The sequence below is a fragment of the Theropithecus gelada genome, chromosome 4 (assembly GCF_003255815.1).
Source record: "Theropithecus gelada isolate Dixy chromosome 4, Tgel_1.0, whole genome shotgun sequence".
Classification (NCBI taxonomy): Eukaryota; Metazoa; Chordata; class Mammalia; order Primates; family Cercopithecidae; genus Theropithecus; species Theropithecus gelada.
In genome coordinates, this window is record NC_037671.1 from 13,315,835 (window position 1) to 13,333,371 (window position 17,537).

General features: G+C 43.5%; 1 pseudogene; it reads right to left on the reverse strand.

Moving 5' to 3' along the window:
* Positions 1-7,525: 7,525 nt before the first annotated feature.
* LOC112623669 lies at positions 7,526-8,746 on the reverse strand (annotated as a pseudogene).
* Positions 8,747-17,537: the final 8,791 nt, after the last annotated feature.

A 17,537-nucleotide genomic window follows, 5' to 3' on the forward strand; every position in this document is an offset into this window, starting at 1 on the left:
AAAAAAAAAAAAAAAAAAAAAAAAAAAAAAAAAGAAAAACAAACAAACAAACAAAAAAACCAGTAGATACCTAGTCACCTTATTTCAACTTTTTGTATTAAAAAAAAAAAATGGATTTTCCACTAATCATCCAAAACTGAAAACTGTGGTTTCACTAGTTCCCTTTCCAAGTAACAACAGGCTCACTGACCTATACTTGAGCAACGTTAAATAGATATCACCACTGTCAAAAGCAACCAGCCACCCCTTCCAGAGCCATGCGAATTAGCCAGCACATGTGCAGGGGCATTATTGAACTGCCTCTCTAGCTGTCCTCTCTGACGAAGGCTCCATTCCAACCAAATCACTCTACTCTGTATAAATGTACACCTGGGGCCTGCCACTCCATTTGCCTGAGGGGCATTGATCTCTCCAATGACCAGGAATGGTACAGCACTTGACATCATAGGCTGGACACTGGGCCTTTCCATTCAGCGAACTTATGCCATACAGACCCTTCTGTACATTTCAAGCATATGCACAAACAAATGCAGCAAGAAGACCCACCACAAATACTGAGTGGCTCAACACAGTACATATTAGATGGGCACTTCTGCAAAGCAGTCCATTTCAATCAAGGGACAGCCAATGGTTAGTAGCCTTGATGTATTCTGAGTCCAGTGCTGTTTGGGGCACCACTTCTCGCTTCCTGGGTTACACAATGTGTGGGTTCAAACAGAATCCTAATGTGTCCCCTGAGCCGTGGGTCACTGCAGCAATCTATCTACAGCTGCTGCTCCCCAGTGACCAGTCCCGGTGTCCAGACTGTGCTTCCCAGAATCACTTCCTCAGCCCACCTGGGGGTGACCCACTTTGCTAGTGAAGTGGCAGCTGCAGAACCATCTTGTGGCTGTTCATATGGCGGACGGAAAATGCTGGGTCAAAGGCACTTCCAAAAACAACAGGACACTCTGCCCCCCCGAACAACTCAGGCTCTCAGGATGCACAATTTTGTATTATCTCCACACCTCTGATTAATTAAAATAAGGCCAAAAAAAAGTTTAACCAAAAATAGAATCGGAGCTAACATTTCTGAAGCCTTAACCCAGGCTAGGGAATTTGCTAAGTACTTTAAATGCATCAGCTCATTTGATCCTCTCAGCAACCCTGTAAGGGAATTACTATTATCTCATTTTACATGTGAAGAGATTGATATTTTGGCACATCAAGTAATTTGTCTAAAGTCATGCAGCTAGGAAGTACAGAAATCAGAACTGAGATCCAGGATCCAAACACAATCTCCAACCCTGATGTAGCAGAGGGTTCTCCAGAGAAACAGAGCCAATAGAAAACAGATACAGATAGATGTATTTTAAGAAATTGGCTCATGCTATTGTAGACGCTGACAATCTGAAATTTGTAAGACAGTTCACCAAGCTAGAAATTCAGGCAGAAGTTGATGCTACAGTCCTATAGCTCTCTCTCTCTCTTTCTTCCCTCCCTCCCTTCCCTCTCCTTCCTTCCTTCCTTCCTTCTTTCCTTCCTTCCTTCCTTCCCTCCCTCCCTCCCTCCCCCCTCTCCTGCCTTCCTTCCTTCCTTTGGTCTTACTGTGTCTCCCAGGCTGGAGTACAGTGGTGCCATCACAGCTCACAGTAGCCTCGAATTCCTGGGCTCAAGCAACCCTCCTGCCTCAGCCTCCTGAGTAGCTGGGACTACAGGTGCATGCCACCATACCAGGGTGATTTTTTCACTTTTAACTTTTGTAGAGACAGGGTCTCACTATGTTGCCCAGGCTCAGATGTTCTTTCCCAGGAACCCCCAGTTTCTGCTCTTAAGGCCTTCAAATGAGTGGGTGAGGCCAACCCAGAGTATGGAAGATAATCTGCTTTACTTAAAGTCAACTGATGCAGATGTTAAATACACCTATAAAATACGTTCACAACAACATCTAAACTAGTGTTTAATTACATAACTAGGTACTGTGGTCTCACCAAGTTGACACATAAAACTAACCATTACACCTGGTCACTGGATTAAGAAGCTGCAATTTTGGCCAGGCGTGGTGGCTCATGCCTATAATCCCAGCACTTTGGGAGGCAGAGGCGGGTGGATCATGAGATCAAGAGATCAAGACCATCCTGGCCAACATAGTGAAATCCCATTGTACTAAAAATACAAGAATTAGCTGGGCAGGCCGGGCGCGGTGGCTCACGCCTGTAATCCCAGCACTTTCGGAGGCCAAGGCCGGCTGATCACGAGGTCAGGAGATTGAGACTATCCTGGCTAACATGGTGAAACCCCATCTCTACTGAAAAAATACAAAAAATTAGCCGGGTGTGATGGCGGGTGCCTGTAGTCCCAGCTACTTGGGAAGCTGAGGCAGGAGAATGGCTTGAACCTGAAAGGCACAGGTTGCAGAGAGCCAAGATCGCACCACTGCACTCCAGCCCGGCGACAGAGCAAGACTCCGTCTCAAAAAAAAAAAAAAAAAGAAAAAAGAAACTGCATTCTTAACCCCTGTCCTATGCTGCCTAGCAATGGTACTGGTCTTCAAGCTTGTGAGATTTACTATCATTTCTGCATCTGGAACAAATGCGAAGAACTGGTTGCTTCACACCCGTTGGACATTTTTATCAGTCTTCTATCAGTAGCAACATATCTCTAAACTTTTTTTTTTTTTGAGACAGAATTTCGCTCTTGTTGCCTAGGCTGGAATGCAATGGCGCGATCTCGGCTCACTGCAACCACTGCCTCCCAGATTCAAATGATTCTCCTGCCTCAACCTCCCAAGTAGCTGGGATTACAGGCATGCGCTACCATGCCCGGCTAATTTTGTATTTTTAGTAGAGATGGGTTTCTCCATGTTGGTCAGGTGGGTCTTGAACTTTTCTCCCAACTTCAGGTGATCCGCCCGCCTCAGCCTCCCAAAGTGCTGGGATTACAGGCGTGAGCCACTGAGCCCGGCCCGTATCTCTAAACTTTCAAAACTCAATTCAGGTGTCATCTCCTTTGCCAGCCCCAGAAATAAGATGGACTCAAAAAGATAATCCAGAAATTCAATTAAGAATGTTCTTCCTTAAGCCATGGCAGTACTTTACTAATACTCCTAGTGAAGCATTGCAATTATCCGCCTTTCAAACAAGAAGGATCGTGCCTCAAGGGAAAGGACTCTAATGATTCTTGTCTTTCCATGATCCAGCAAAATGCTTAAGCAGCAGGTGATCAATAAATGTATGTTGGCCAGGCACGGTGGCTCATACCTGTAATCCAAACACTTTGGGAGGTGGAGACGGGAGGAGTGCTGGAGACGGGAGGAGTGCTTGAGCCCAGGAGTTCGAGACCAGTCTAGATAGCATAGGGAAATCCCATCTCTACAAAATAAAAATAAATAAAACAGCTTGAGAGGGTGAGGCAGGAGGATCGCTTGAACCCAGCAACTCCACACTGCAGTGAGCTATAATTGATATATTGGAGAAATGCTATGATAAGCCACCATGATCATGTTTTCTGAATCAAAAACTGGGACTTGGCTATGCACAATGACTCACGTCTGACCACATCATTGCACTCCAGCCTGGGCGACAGAGTGAGACTGTGTCTCAATCAATCAATCAACCAATCAATCAATGTATAAATAAATGCTGAGTCATGGAAAGGATGAACAAAAGTTTTTGTTGTTGCTGTTTTGAGACAGGGTCTTGCTTTGTTGCTCAGGCTGGAGTGCAGAGGCACTGTCAGAGCTCACTGCAGCCTCAACCTCCAGGCTCAAGCAATCCTTCTTCCTCAGCCTCCTCAGTAGCTGGGACTGCAGGTGCACACCACCACACACGGCCAGTGTTTTTATTTCTTTGTAGAGACAGAGTCTAGCTTATGTTGCCTAGGCTATAATGTTTACAGATAACAAGATTTCTGGAACAAAGTAAATTACAGAATTTTCAAATCAGGGATTTTTAGTCTTTGGTTCCTCTCGCCAGTTCAGTTGGATTCCTCAGTTGGTTTCAGGAGGTTTCTATGAAACCTCAAAACTTATGTGCACAATTTTGTGAGCAAATGCATCTGTGAGTTGTTATTTAGAGAAGGTTTGGAGCTTTCGAATGTTATATTTCCTGGGATAGTCCCAGCTTGTTCCTATTGTAGGTCAATTAATTTTTTTTTTAATTGTTTTTAGTATCTCTTTTCACTCTCAAAAGGATTCTGGTTTGTACAAGATTAAACCCATTGTATAAAACTTCATCCACATGTCTACCTTCACAGCCAGGTGGATTCAAGACATTTGAACCAAGAAGAAATGCTTTATTGGCCTATTCCTACATTCTCTTGTGCAGCCAGCAGCAGCCTCTGCTTTATACAAAGGTCAGTGTAAATTAGGTCAAATTCTCAGTTGAGAAGTAGGGGCCTCACCCTAAGGTGGGGTCACCCAAAGCTCCAGACCCCAGACTCTGGCTGCATCCTTGAGACGTAAGAGTCATTGATCATAAGTTAAACCACATCAGCAAAAAAAACCCAACAATATTCCTGGGAACAACTGAAAATGCATGTCCTGCTGATCAACAGAAACCAACACAGTAGCACATTCTTTTAAGGGAGGTGACCTCAGGCTTTTCTTGTTAGAAACTAATTATCATGGTACTCACCTTTCTAGATGATGATGAGAATACAATTTGCTGACTAGGACAGCCAGGGTCAGTGTGGACCACAGTGTTTGCCTCTGCTGTAAGAGGGGAGCTACGGGCCATTAAAACTCACTTGGAAATTGTTCAGCAATCAATCCTTTGATAAAAATTGATATATTGGAGAATTGCTATGATAAGCCACCATGATCACGTTTTCTGAATCAAAAACTGGGACTTGGCTATGCACAATGACTCACGTCTGTAATCCCAGCACTTTGGGAGGCCAAGGAGGGAGGATCGCTTGAAGCCAGGAGTTTGAGACCAGCTTGTCCAAGATAGTGAAACCCCATCGCTACTAAAAATTAAAAAAAAATTAGCCAAGTATGGTGGCACGTGCCTGTAATCCCAGCTACTCAGGAGGCTGAGGCACAAGAATTGCATAAACCCAGGAGGCGGAAGTTGCAGTGAGCTGAGTTGGCTCCATTGCACTCCAGCCTGGATGTCAGATCAAGACTGTCTCAAAACAAAACAAAACAAAAACTGGGATATGAGTTTTGTTTTGTTTTAACAGAGTCTCAAAAAAACATTCAAGGGAGGAAGTTGGGACGGTCTCAAATCATCAAGAAAATAGAATTTCCAAGGCTGACATATAGAAAAAATCAAGCATGTATTAGTTCTTTAACTCACTCATCCTATGGGAAAGGCCCTAAAAGGAAAACCTAACAAGCAAAAATTAAATTCAAATATAGTTTCTACCAGTAGAAACTGCAAACCGGCTAGAAAAGATGGGACACACAGATGATAAAACAGAGAGCCATGGTGAAGGGCACCATGATCATTAGTTCTAGAATCAAACTAGGAAAAGATCAACAGATACTGGAGTATTCATGGACAAGATTATGGATTTGGAGGAATCTTTTAAAATGAGCAGTTTGCAGCCGGGTCACGCCTGTAATCCCAGCACTTTGGGAGGCTGAGGCAGGCGGACTGCCTGAGCTCAGGAGTTTGTGACCAGCTTGGGCAACACGGAGAAACCCCGTCTCTACTGAAATACAAAAAATTAGCTAGGCGTGGCAGCGTACGCCTGTAATCTCAGCTACTCAGGAGGCTGAGGCAGGAGAATCACTGGAACCTGGGAGGTGGAGGTTGCAGTGAGCCGAGATTGAGCCACTGCACTCCAGCCTGGGCGACAGATCAAGACTCTGTCTAAAACAACAACAACAAAAACAAACAAAAAACAAAACAACCCCAGCACAGTTTGCACAAGCAAAGAGAAAAGGAAAAGGCACAGCAAACAGACATGCTGTGGGGGTTTGCAATGCTTCCGCCACACAGACATCCCCATGTAAAACAACAGCTTCTATAATTTCATCCCATCACCGAGGGGCGGATGAGGGGAGACTTTTCCTCTTTGTCAGCACAAGTTGTAACAACCCCATCGCCCTCTGCCAGAGGTGGATAAATTGGGCTCATCATCGTCTATCTATGTTTCCCAAGGCTCTGAGTAGTTCATCTGTCATGATCCCAAACTTCTCCAACAGGTCTTGGCGATGTGATTCATGTCATTTCTGATTCATCCAGGGATAATGTCTATCATTTCCATTTCTCCCATGGTACTCAGTCCTATAACAATACACTTGGGAAGTTTTCTTCTTCGTGTTACCAAAACCCCTATTGCTCCCCCGCACAGAAAGCCAATGGTGGAGAGGCTAGTATTGCCAGGAAAAAAGCTTTAATTGGGTGCTGCAGCCAAGGAGATGGGAGAACTGTCTCAAACCCATTTCCTTGACCAACTAAAACTACTAAAACTAGGGATTTATGTAGGAGGGAAGAAATGTTACAATGTGTAAGAAAACAAGAACTAGGGAGGGGCAAGGAAGCAATCATGATAAATGAGGGGTCTGGCATCTCATTGTGGTGATCTGGTGAGTTTCAATTCTTTGATACTTTCTTTGAGAAGCCTGGGAATCCTTTCCTGAGAAAGGAACTCAGATAAAACAAATTAAGTTTCAAGCTTTATGACCAGAAAGGTCAATTTCTATGTTTATTTAAAAAAAAAAAAAAAATCTATGGGACTATTAGGTGCCTACAAGAGTGTGACACAGTTCTGCCAGTGAAGGCTCAAGTGCAGAATAAAGACTTAATTGATAGCTGGGATCTGTGTTTTAAGGCAGGAGGCTACTTCAAGGACTATTCTTCAATGGTTCAGGCTTTTAGATTACCTTCTGCAGGCTAACGACTTTATATCTTTTAGAACCTGAAGAGGAAGAGCCAGGAAATATCTCATGTTTCAGTGGGACATTGAAAGTTCATATTCACAGTGAAAGAATCTGGCCCATTTTACTGGTTCCTTGATCTCATTTTTCCAGTGATTTTTAGATCAAGGCTCTTAACCTTTAAGATAATGAGTTATTGGTAGATCCTAAAACCCCCATACCTGGTGTGGGGTTTTTTTGTTTTGTTTTGTTTTTTCCCACAGCAGAGACAACTGAACTTTTGTGCCTTTCTTCCTACATGTATTTCAAGTCTTTTCAAAACAAGGCCCCAGAAATCTCCAGATTCAATTATGTCCCTGGGCTTGGTCCATTGCTACAGGAGTCTTAGGGAGCCTGTACAAATGCTTGAGTTACTCATTCAGCAACAATTAAACCCTAAGATAGAAGATACGACAAAGCAGGACTCCTTCCTCCATGGCATGTGCTGATTTCAGACGAGGTGGCAGCCAATGTGGAAAATATTGGAATTTTTCCTTGGAACTGGACTGTGATGAGAGGTGCTTGCCATGAACATAACCTACTGTCTTTTCTTTGAATTTTCCTTTCTGTTTTTGAAGGTAAAACAGGAAATAATCTTCTCCGAAGATACTTCATAGTAATTCCCAAAAAAACAAAAACACGTGCTTCCCCTGCACTGTGCTTTCAGATATTCTGGCTCTAGTTCAGCTGGTGGATGAGCTGATTGATGCATTCACCCTGATAGCCAGGTAAGCCCATCTCTCTGAGGAAGCCCACTCTATTCTTGGCAGTGTGACAGGCCACTGAGAGGTGGAAAGGGTGCAAGGACCATGAGATCTCCTGGAAATACTTCCGGGGAGGGCAATTTCATGAATGAGGTCTTCCAAGCAAATGACACCAAACTTCCCCAGGTACTCCTCAATCACTGTGCTGTCGGTCAGAGGGATGGTCTTATTTTCGACTGTGGCTTGTCGACATTTCAAAATGAGTTCCCAGACAAACTTCCCAGGTGGAAATCCCTGGATCACATAAGGTCACATATGAAGCATTTTTAAGTTATGGGGAGTGACTTTTACAGAGACATCACTAAAAATTTTCTTCAGGCAAAGCCTTGCAATGGTTCTCTGCACCAGTAAACTCACACCATTAATCTTTTCAATGAGTACAACAAAGGCCAAGGAGCCTGTAATTTCAGCACTTTGGGAGGCCAAGGCAGGAGGATCACCTGAGATAGGGAGTTTGAGACCAGCCTGGCCAACATGGCGAAACCCCATCTCTACTAAAAATACAAAAATTAGCCAGGCGTGGTGGTGTGTGCCTGTAATCCCAGCTACTGGGGAGGCTGAGGCAGGAGAATCGCCTGAACCCAGGAGACAGAGGTTGCAATGAGCTGAGATCGCGCCACTGCACTCCAGCCTGGGCAACAGAGTGAGACTCGGAAGGAAGGAGGGAGGGAGGGAGGGAAGGAAGGAAGGAAGGAAGGAAGGAAGGAAGGAAGGAAGGAAGGAAGGAAGGAAGGAAGGAAGGAAGAAGGGAGGGAGGGAGGGAAAGAAGGGAGGGAGGGAGGGAAGGAAGGGAGGGAAGGAAAGAAGGAAGAAGGGAGGGAGAGAAGGAGGGAGGAAAGGAAGGAAGGAAGAAAGGAAGGAAGGGCAAGGCCAAGGAATGTTTATCTGGCAATTCCAAGGCATGAGGTTTCACTTCTAGTTGTCTGAGGTGCACCTTGTCATGTTTCTGCCACCAGGAATCATCTAGAAAAAATTCCAGCCACTTAAACCTGAGCCCTTTTTCTTTCCTCTGCTCATCCTTTGCCAAAAGTGCCTGATTTGCCTGAATGGCTTTGAGGGCTCAATAAGCCTTCCCCTTTTTCAGGAGATTTTCTGGAACCAAAGGAATTTTTCTTTGCTCTTGCTCCACCATCTTTCTAGTGTATTTGGTGGTTTTTCAAAGTAGTTACTGCTGTCATACCCCAAAGAGCGACATTTGTGGTCAAAAGTATTCTTTACAAGGAAAACATTGAGATTTGCTTTGTGGCTTAAAAAAAGAAAGTCGTGGCCAGGTACGGTGGCTCATGCCTGTAATCCCAGCACTTTGGAAGGCTGAGGCAGGTGAATCACCTGAGGTCAGGAGTTCAATACCAGCCTGACCAACATGGAGAAATCCTGTCTCTACTAAAAATACAAAATTAGCTGGGTGTGGTGGTGCATGCCTGTAATCCCAGCTACTCAGGAGACTGAGGCAGGAGAATCACTTGTACCCCGGAGGCGGAGGCTGCGGTGAGCTGAGATCGCGCCATTGCACTCCAGCCTGGGCAACAAGAGCGAAACTCTGTCTCAAAAAAAAAAAAAAAAAAAAGAGAAAAGAAAGTCAGTTGCAAGGATGAAACAAGAAGACAACAAATTTCCATCAGAAGGTCAGGTGGCAACCTTTGAAGAGTACTGCAAATTACATGAGATTCTGCAAGCTCAGATCAAAACGTAGTTCAGGTTTTTACCAAAGATGACGTTCTGAACATTTTAGATCAGCTGATTTGACATCATTCATTGGCAAAATTTTAGAAGAGTCAACACAGGGAGAAAAAAAATCCTGTGGACAGAAGAAAAAGAAGATGAGATTGCAAGTCAGTAATGGCCCACTAAGAATGTCAAAGAGGGGCCGGGCGCAGTGGCTCACACCTGTAATCCCAGCACTTCGGGAGGCAGAGGCGGGCGGATCATGAGGTCAGGAGATCGAGACCATCCTGGCTAACACAGTGAAACCCTGTCTCTACTAGAAGATACAAAAAATAAGCCGGGAGTGGTGGCGGGCGCCTGTAGTCCCAGCTACTCGGGAGGCTGAGGCAGGAGAATGGCGTGAACCTGGGAGGCGGAGCTTGCAGTGAGCCGAGATGGCACCACTGCACTTCAGCCTGGGCGACAGAGCGAGACTCCGTCTCAGGAAAAAAAAAAAAAAAAAGAACGTCGAAGGGAGGATTAAATTCATTTCCTTTTCACAAAAGATTACCAGCCTAAAGAATCTTTTCAACATCAATATCTTGACTTTTTAAAAGTTTTTTAAGAAAATCCATTTTATTCTTGTGGCATTGATGAAGAATTACAAGCTGGATGATTATATAGTTTTAGCTGAGACCAACTTCACTGAGCGACTTACCCAGGAATACTTACTTCCTATAGGTAGATTGTCCCTGGAAGTACATGAGACCCCCTCAGCCTTCATCAGTTGGCTAAGGGTTGCTGCCAGCCTCAGTTTCTTCTTGATTCAACATTATTGACCAAGAGGAGGCTCAACATTCTTATTCAGAAAAGAGGCTTCTTGGCTCAACTTTTATTTAGGTTGTCTCTGCTACCCAATTCAGAGATGCTCTCATCTCATAAGATGAATTTGACATAAAAATGCCTCCATTTCTCCATGCCTTAGGAGCAGTGGTGTTAATAACTATGACCTTGAATGGGACAGAAGCATGCTACACTGACAACGTAAAACACTGATTCAAATAAGTGTATGCTCATTTAACAATATATTATTTTAATATATTCTATTTATTGGAGATGCCAGTAGCTTTTTCTTCATATAGCTCATTGTTGAGACCCCTGGCACACAGTAGATATCTGTGAACAGTTGTTGGAGGAGCAGACAAATGAAACGTTGCTTGTGCTTCTAGAGTTCTTTGCTCACGTTGATTTTTCCAAATACCTGAATTTGGAGGAGAGCTCTTGTCCTAATAGAGATCCAAGGAGAACTGTTAGGTAAGGATTTTTGAGGGGTTGTACTCCAATCACATTTAGCTTTCATAGGGATTGTGCACTGAAACCCTAGGAGATGCTTTGAAAATCTCTAAGAATACATATTACGAATTCAACAGCTCTCCAGTCATTTCGCTGATATATTAAAAGGCAACATTTTTATTAATTTGTGAAGTGCTGTCTCACCAGTTCTAGGCAATAAAAAAGTTTACAAGGTCAGTCAGGATCTGAACAAAGAATAAAGAGAAAGAGAGTCTGAAACTGGCAATGCTGTCAGGAAATTGGTGGGTACAAAATGAATTGGGGGTGATGGCCCAGCGTGGGACATTGAGGATCAAGTGACCCGGCATAATGTAGATGCCAAGACTGCAAAAAAAATGACACAAGATCCTGACAGAAAATAATTGGTACTTATTTGCATATAATTTCTTATATGTTTTATAAGTTAATTGAGGTCAAAATGAACATAAATTCCCGTCGGCCGGTGTATTTTCATCTTACGCATCCCCAGTTCCCACCAGCCTCTGCTGAAGGAGGTCAGGCTAACCCATTCAGAAAAAGAAGAAAAAACAAAATCCCTGCTTAGCCCAACCTAAGGCAGTGGTTCTCTAAGTTCATCCTGCAGCACTGCCAAGGGCCTCAATCCATCATCTCCGGCCTCACCTTCCTCTTCTCATCACCATCGTAACATTAAAGTGCCAGACAGGCTGTTCACACTCAAGCAAATGATTTCCTTCACTCCTCATCACAATCCTCGTTTTGCAGATGATGAATCTGAAATACAGAGAGGTTTAGTACCAAGGGCAAGTCACCCAGCTGCTAACAGGAATTCCAATCCAAACAACCAGCTTCAAAGCCAGTGCTTTTAATTAAACCTCATGCTCTCTTGAACCATTCCTCCATAAATCAGAAAACCTCTAGCCCACCAGAATTGCATGGTTATCAGACATCAGGATGTCCATCTCCCTCTGAGCACCCCACTGGACCATAAAGACTCCTCGGTATCATGGAGACACAAAAGGCCAGCCCATTCACACTCACCCTTTTCCCTTTTCCCTTTTCCACCAACCCCAGGAGGTTACTTGGGCTTGGAAGCTTCAGTCTCAGGCCACCCTGGTTTCCATCAATCTGTTTCCATGAATCTTCCCACACAAGAAACAGTGCTCTAGGCATTCCCAGCCTTGGCTGGCGAATTTCTTCTACAATTTATGACCCCCTAAGTATAGACACCTAGAAAGTAAGCCTAATTCTGAGTCTGAGATGGACGGTGATCTTGACGAAGGCCTCACTTTCCTTTCTCATTAACCATGAAGCAGAAACTATATTCATCAGTTTCCATGCTAGAGAAATTTTGAACAGAAAATGACGGAAAAATACTTTTTCTATAAGGGGGAAAAAAAAAAAAAAAGACAAGGCGGCTGGGTGCGGTGGCTCACGCTTGTAATCCCAGCACTTTGGGAGGCTGAGGCGGGCAGATCATGAGGTCAAAAGATCAAGACCATCCTGGCCAACATGGTGAAACCCCATCTCTACTAAAAATACAAAAATTAGCTGGGCATGGTGGTGGGTGCCTGTAGTCCCAGTTATTCGGGAAGCTGAGGCAGGAGAATCGCTTGAACCCGGGAGGTGGAGGTTGCAGGGAGCGGAAATTGTGCCACTGCACTCCAGCCTGAGTGACAGAGAAAGACTCAAAAAAAAAAAAAAAAAAAAAAAAGACAATGTGAAGAACAATGTGTATAATAGATTTCTATTACGAAGAGGAAGATAAAAATCTGTAACATGTACAATCATGTGACACAAAATGACACTCAGTCAATGACAGATTGTGTATACCATGGTGGTCCCATAAGATTATAATGGAGCTGAAAAATTCCTATTGCCTGGTGACGTTGCCGCCATTGCAATGTCTTAGTGCAATGCATTACTCATGTGTTTGTGGTGATGCTGGTGTAAACAAACCTACCTGACTGCCAGTCATATGAAAGTAGAGCACACACAATTGTACGTATGACTCATAACACTCCATAGTGATAATAAATGACTATACTACTGGTTTATGTAGTTACTGTACCATACTTTTTATCGTCATTTTAGAGTGTACCTTTCTCCTTATATTTTTAAAAGGCAACTGTGGAACAGCCCAGGCAGGTCTTTCAGGAGGGATTCCAGACGAGATTGTTACCACAAAAGATGACAGCTCCCCTGAAAACCTTCCAGTGGGGCAAGATGTGGAGGCAGAAGATACTGATATTGATGATCCTGACCCTGTGTAGACCTGGGATGTGTGTGTTTGTGTATCAAGGTTTTTAACAATGTTTTAAAAGGTAAAAAAAAAAAAAGTAATTATAAAAATATAAAAAAGCTTACAGAATAAGGATACTGTACAGCTGTACAATATGTTTTTTAAGCTAAGTATTATTACAAAGGGACCAAAAGGTTAAAAAAGCTTTTTTAGTTTGTGTAGTAAAAAAGTTACAGTAAGGCCGGGCGTGGTGGCTGATGCCTGTAATCCCAGCACATTGGGAGGCCAAGGCAGGAGAATTGCTTGAAGTCAGGAGTTCGAGACCAGCCTGGCCACCATGGTGAAACCCTGTATCTAGAAAAAATACAAAAATTAGCTGTGCATGGTGGCACACGCCTGTGGTCCCAGCTACTCCAGAGGCTGAGGTAGGAGGATCACTTGAAACTGAGATTTAATGAGCTGTAATTACACCACTGCACTCCAGCCTGGGAGACAAAGCGAGACTGTGTCTCTATAAATAAATAAATCGGCAGATAAATGATGGACTAAGAGAGACTTTTGACTGTATAATGTTTTGTATATTTTCATTTTTGACCCATGTGAATATATTATCTATTCAAAAATCTAGGCCGGCACGGTGGCTCATGCCTGTAATCCCAGCACTTTAGGAGACCAAGGCAGGAAGATCATGAGGTCAGGAGTTTAAGACCAGCCAGGCTAAGATAGTGAAACCCTGTCTCTACTAAAAATACAAAAAAACTAGCCAGGCGTGGTGGCGGGTGCCTGTAATCCCAGGTACTCGGGAGGCTGAGGAAGAGAATTGCTTGAACCGAGGAGGCAGAGATTGCAGTGAGCCGAGATCGAGCCACTGCACTCCAGCCTGGGTGACAGAGCGAGACTCAAAAAAACAAAAACAAAACAAAACTAACTAACAGGTTGATTTTTAAATTTAAAATATATATATGACCATGAGAAGTATTAACATTGATTGCCTCTGAACAAAGACACCACAAGGTAGAAAAATGATGTATTTGTTTCTTACAGCTGCCATAACCAAGTGCCACAAATCACGTGACTAAAAACAACAGAAATTTAGGCTGGAGGCAGTGGTGGCTTATGCCTATAATTGCAGTGCTTTGGAAGGCCAAGGCAAAAGGCTAACTTGAGGCCAAGAGTTCAAGTCCAGCCTGGGCAACATGACAAGGCCCCATCTCTACAAAACTAAAAAATAGAAAAATTAGGCATGGTGGCATGCACCTGTAGTCCCAGCTACTTGGGAGGCCGAGGCAGGAGGACTGCTTCAGCCAGGAGTTCAAATTGGGCCTGCGGAATCATGACTGCAATCCCAGCACTTTGGGAGGCCACGGTAGGTGGATCACCTGAGGTTAGGAGTTCAAGACCAGCCTGGCCAACGTGGCGAAACCTGGTCTCTACCAAAAACACAAAAAGTACCTGGGCGTGGTGGTGTGCATCTATAATCCCAGCTACTCGGGAGGCTGAGGCAGGATAATCACTTGAACCCGGGAGGCAGTGGTTGCAGTGAGCCGAAATCGTGCTATTGCATTCTAGCCTTGGCAACAAAAGCGAAACTCTGTCTCAAAAATAGAAGTGCAGTGAGTTATGATCCCACCCCTGCACTCCAACCTGGGCAACAGAGCAAGACCCTGTCTCTAAACAAAACACACACACGCACACACACACACAAAGGAATTACTATTTTACAGTTCTAGAGACCACAAGACCAAAAACAAGGTGCCATGCTCACTCTAAAACTACGGGTGGAATCCTTCCTTGCCTCTCCCTAACCTCTGGGGTTGGGGGGTGCTGGCAGTCACTGGGGTTCCTTGACTTGCAGACGCATCACTCTACTGGCTACTTGAACACTGCAGGTGTTCTCCCTGTCTGTGTCTGTGCCCAATTTTTCTTCTTCCGTCCTGTAAGGACACTAGTTGTATTGCACCAAGGGCCCCCCAACTCAAGTGTGACCCCAACTTAACTAATTCAATCTGCAACAACCCAATTTCCAAATCAGGCTGCATTCTGAGGCATTGGGGGTTAGGACTTCAACCTATCTTTTGGGGAGACACCATCCAACTTGTAATAAACAGGGTAGGGAAATTTTTTGCAGTGTTTCCTTTTACAATGTTTTATTTTTTCATGCCATGTGCAAAAAAGAAATGCATAACACTTACAATTTTAAAAGACTGCCATCACAAATTAGTGCGTGGTTGGAAAAGGGATGTTCTGTGTTTAGGCTGTATTCTGAAATCTTATTGTAGGAAAATTCTGTCTGCACTTGGGTATGCTTTCTTTGGGGTTGACTTTACTTTTAGCACGTTCTCAGTATACAAAAGAAAAGTAAAAAATATACACGATAAGTATATGCATGCTTACACAAGCACTGATCTTTTTTTTTTTTTTTTTGAGACGGAGTCTCACTCTGTCGCCAGGTTGGAGTGCAGGGGTACAACCTCCACCTCCCGGGTTCAAGCAATTCTCTTGCCTCCCAAGTAGCTGGGATTACAGGCACACACCATCACACCCAGCTAATTTTTTTCTTTTGTATTTTTAATAGAGACGAGGTTTCACCATATTGGCCAGGATGGTCTTGATCTCCTGACCTCGTGATCCGCCTGCCTCGGCCTCCCAAAGTGCTGGGATTACAGGCGTGAGCCACCGCATTTGGCCCAAGCCTTGATATTTTTATTACCTTAGGACGGTCATAGTGGGATCCCACTGACACGGTCATTTTAACACAACTGGCACAAAGCATCCTTCATTTTGGGTTTAGTTTCTCTCCAGTAAATACAGGAAGAAGCAAATATGTATTACCCAAGATTCCCCTCCCCAGCATTTATTAATTACTCAATAAAACCTAACGGCATCATCATTCACTCAGATGACGCCCATTCACTTAGAAAACCATGGGAGATTTCAGGGCTAAAGAGCCATCATCCACAAAGTGGCTGATGTTTCTACTGCAAAATTCTGGAGGATTTGTTTTGTCAGAATGAAAAAACAGTTAATGTGTTTGCTGGCAAAAATTCAGAGTTTTGGGGGGTTTCAGGGAAGTGGGAAGGCTGATGAGGACTCTGCTCACAGAAAACCCAGCGTAAAACTCAGCACAAAGTCTTCACTGACAGAGAAATTCAACACTTGGTTTTCTTTAAAAAGATCTATTCAATTGAAAAATCAGGAAACCGAATTTAGTCTCACTGCTTTTTAAGAACACATTTTTTCTCTCCAAACGCACCCATTTCCAAATCTCCTTAGATTACTGTCTCTTGTTTAACATTTTTCCAGCCAAGAGATCTAAACCTTCACAAAATGTATCCGATTAACTTAATTTTATTTTAGTAACTTCAGATGCAAGATCCCCTACCAGTCACTATGAAGAACACAGATATAAATAAAACATAGGCCCTACCCTGAATAAACTTGTCAACCCACCCAGTAAAGGAAACAGACATAAACAACTAACCCAACAGAAAACAGAATGAGAATTTCCCCCATGCTTTATTAAACAGGGCCTCGTTGTAGCTGAAGCATGAACAACATTACATTTATTAACTTTATTATAAAGGATGTTGGATAAATAATGATGATGATGCCAGGATCACAGAGGTTAAACAGAGTTAAAGCAGGGTTAAATAAAGTTACAAGAAATACGCGATAAAAAGTCAGGAGAAGAGACAATTGCTTCTGACTGGGGAGATTAGAGATGCTTCATGAGATGAATTCGTAAACTGGGATTTGGAGGGTAGGAAAGTTTTTTGTTGTTGCTTTCTGAGTGAGAGGAGTGGCATTCTAGGCTGAGCAAAGGTCAGGAGGAGTCCTGTAAGTTCTTGACATATTCAAGGCAAACCAGGAAGCCTGGAGCAGCCAAAGCACAGGGTGTTCGCAGGCATTTAATGGAACAAAAGTCTAGAAGGGCAGTTTGGGGTATGATTGGGGAAGAGCTTACCTGCCAGGCTAAGAGGAGGTTAATTTTTACAAAAGAAAGACTGCGGCAGTTTTTCGAGGAGGCAATTTATATAAGTGGACCCATGTTTAGGAATATAATTCTAGGCTACAATGAAATACTCAGCATTAACCCAGTGTGGCAAATGGACCGGAGTGAAGAATACCTGGATATGAGGCTCTCAGAGGGAAAGTCTTGGTGTTAGCTCATTCCCAGCCTGATTATAAAACCACTTTACATTGTCAAAGCACTCTGCAGTTTTATGGTAGCGTTTATTTCACCTAATCCACCCAAAATCCCTATGGTCTGTGTGTGTGTGTGTGTGTGTGTGTGTGTGTATAAAACAATGGTAATTTTACAGATGAGGAAATGGAAGTAAATCCCATTGTAAGTGGTTCACCCACAGCCCAAAACTGCCAATTCCTCAGCCTCCAAACCCACTCCTCTTTCCACAAAACCACAGCCAACTCCAAGCATGTCGATCTTTACTTTAGAGTGGGGGTTATTTCCTTGAATAAGAATGAATAACACATCTAATGTTGTAGATAAAAAGATAGAAATATTTGGGAGTTAAAACTAGTTTCCTCTTAACAAAAATTGCCTCTTTACACGCGCGCGCACACACACACACACACACACACCCCAAAACTTGAGCACCAAGATTTAGAGCGAGGCAAATGTTAGCAGTCAACTTTTAAACTTTTGGAAATGGTGTCATTAAAGGAATAACAACCACAATAACAAGACTACAATAAAACAGTCAATACT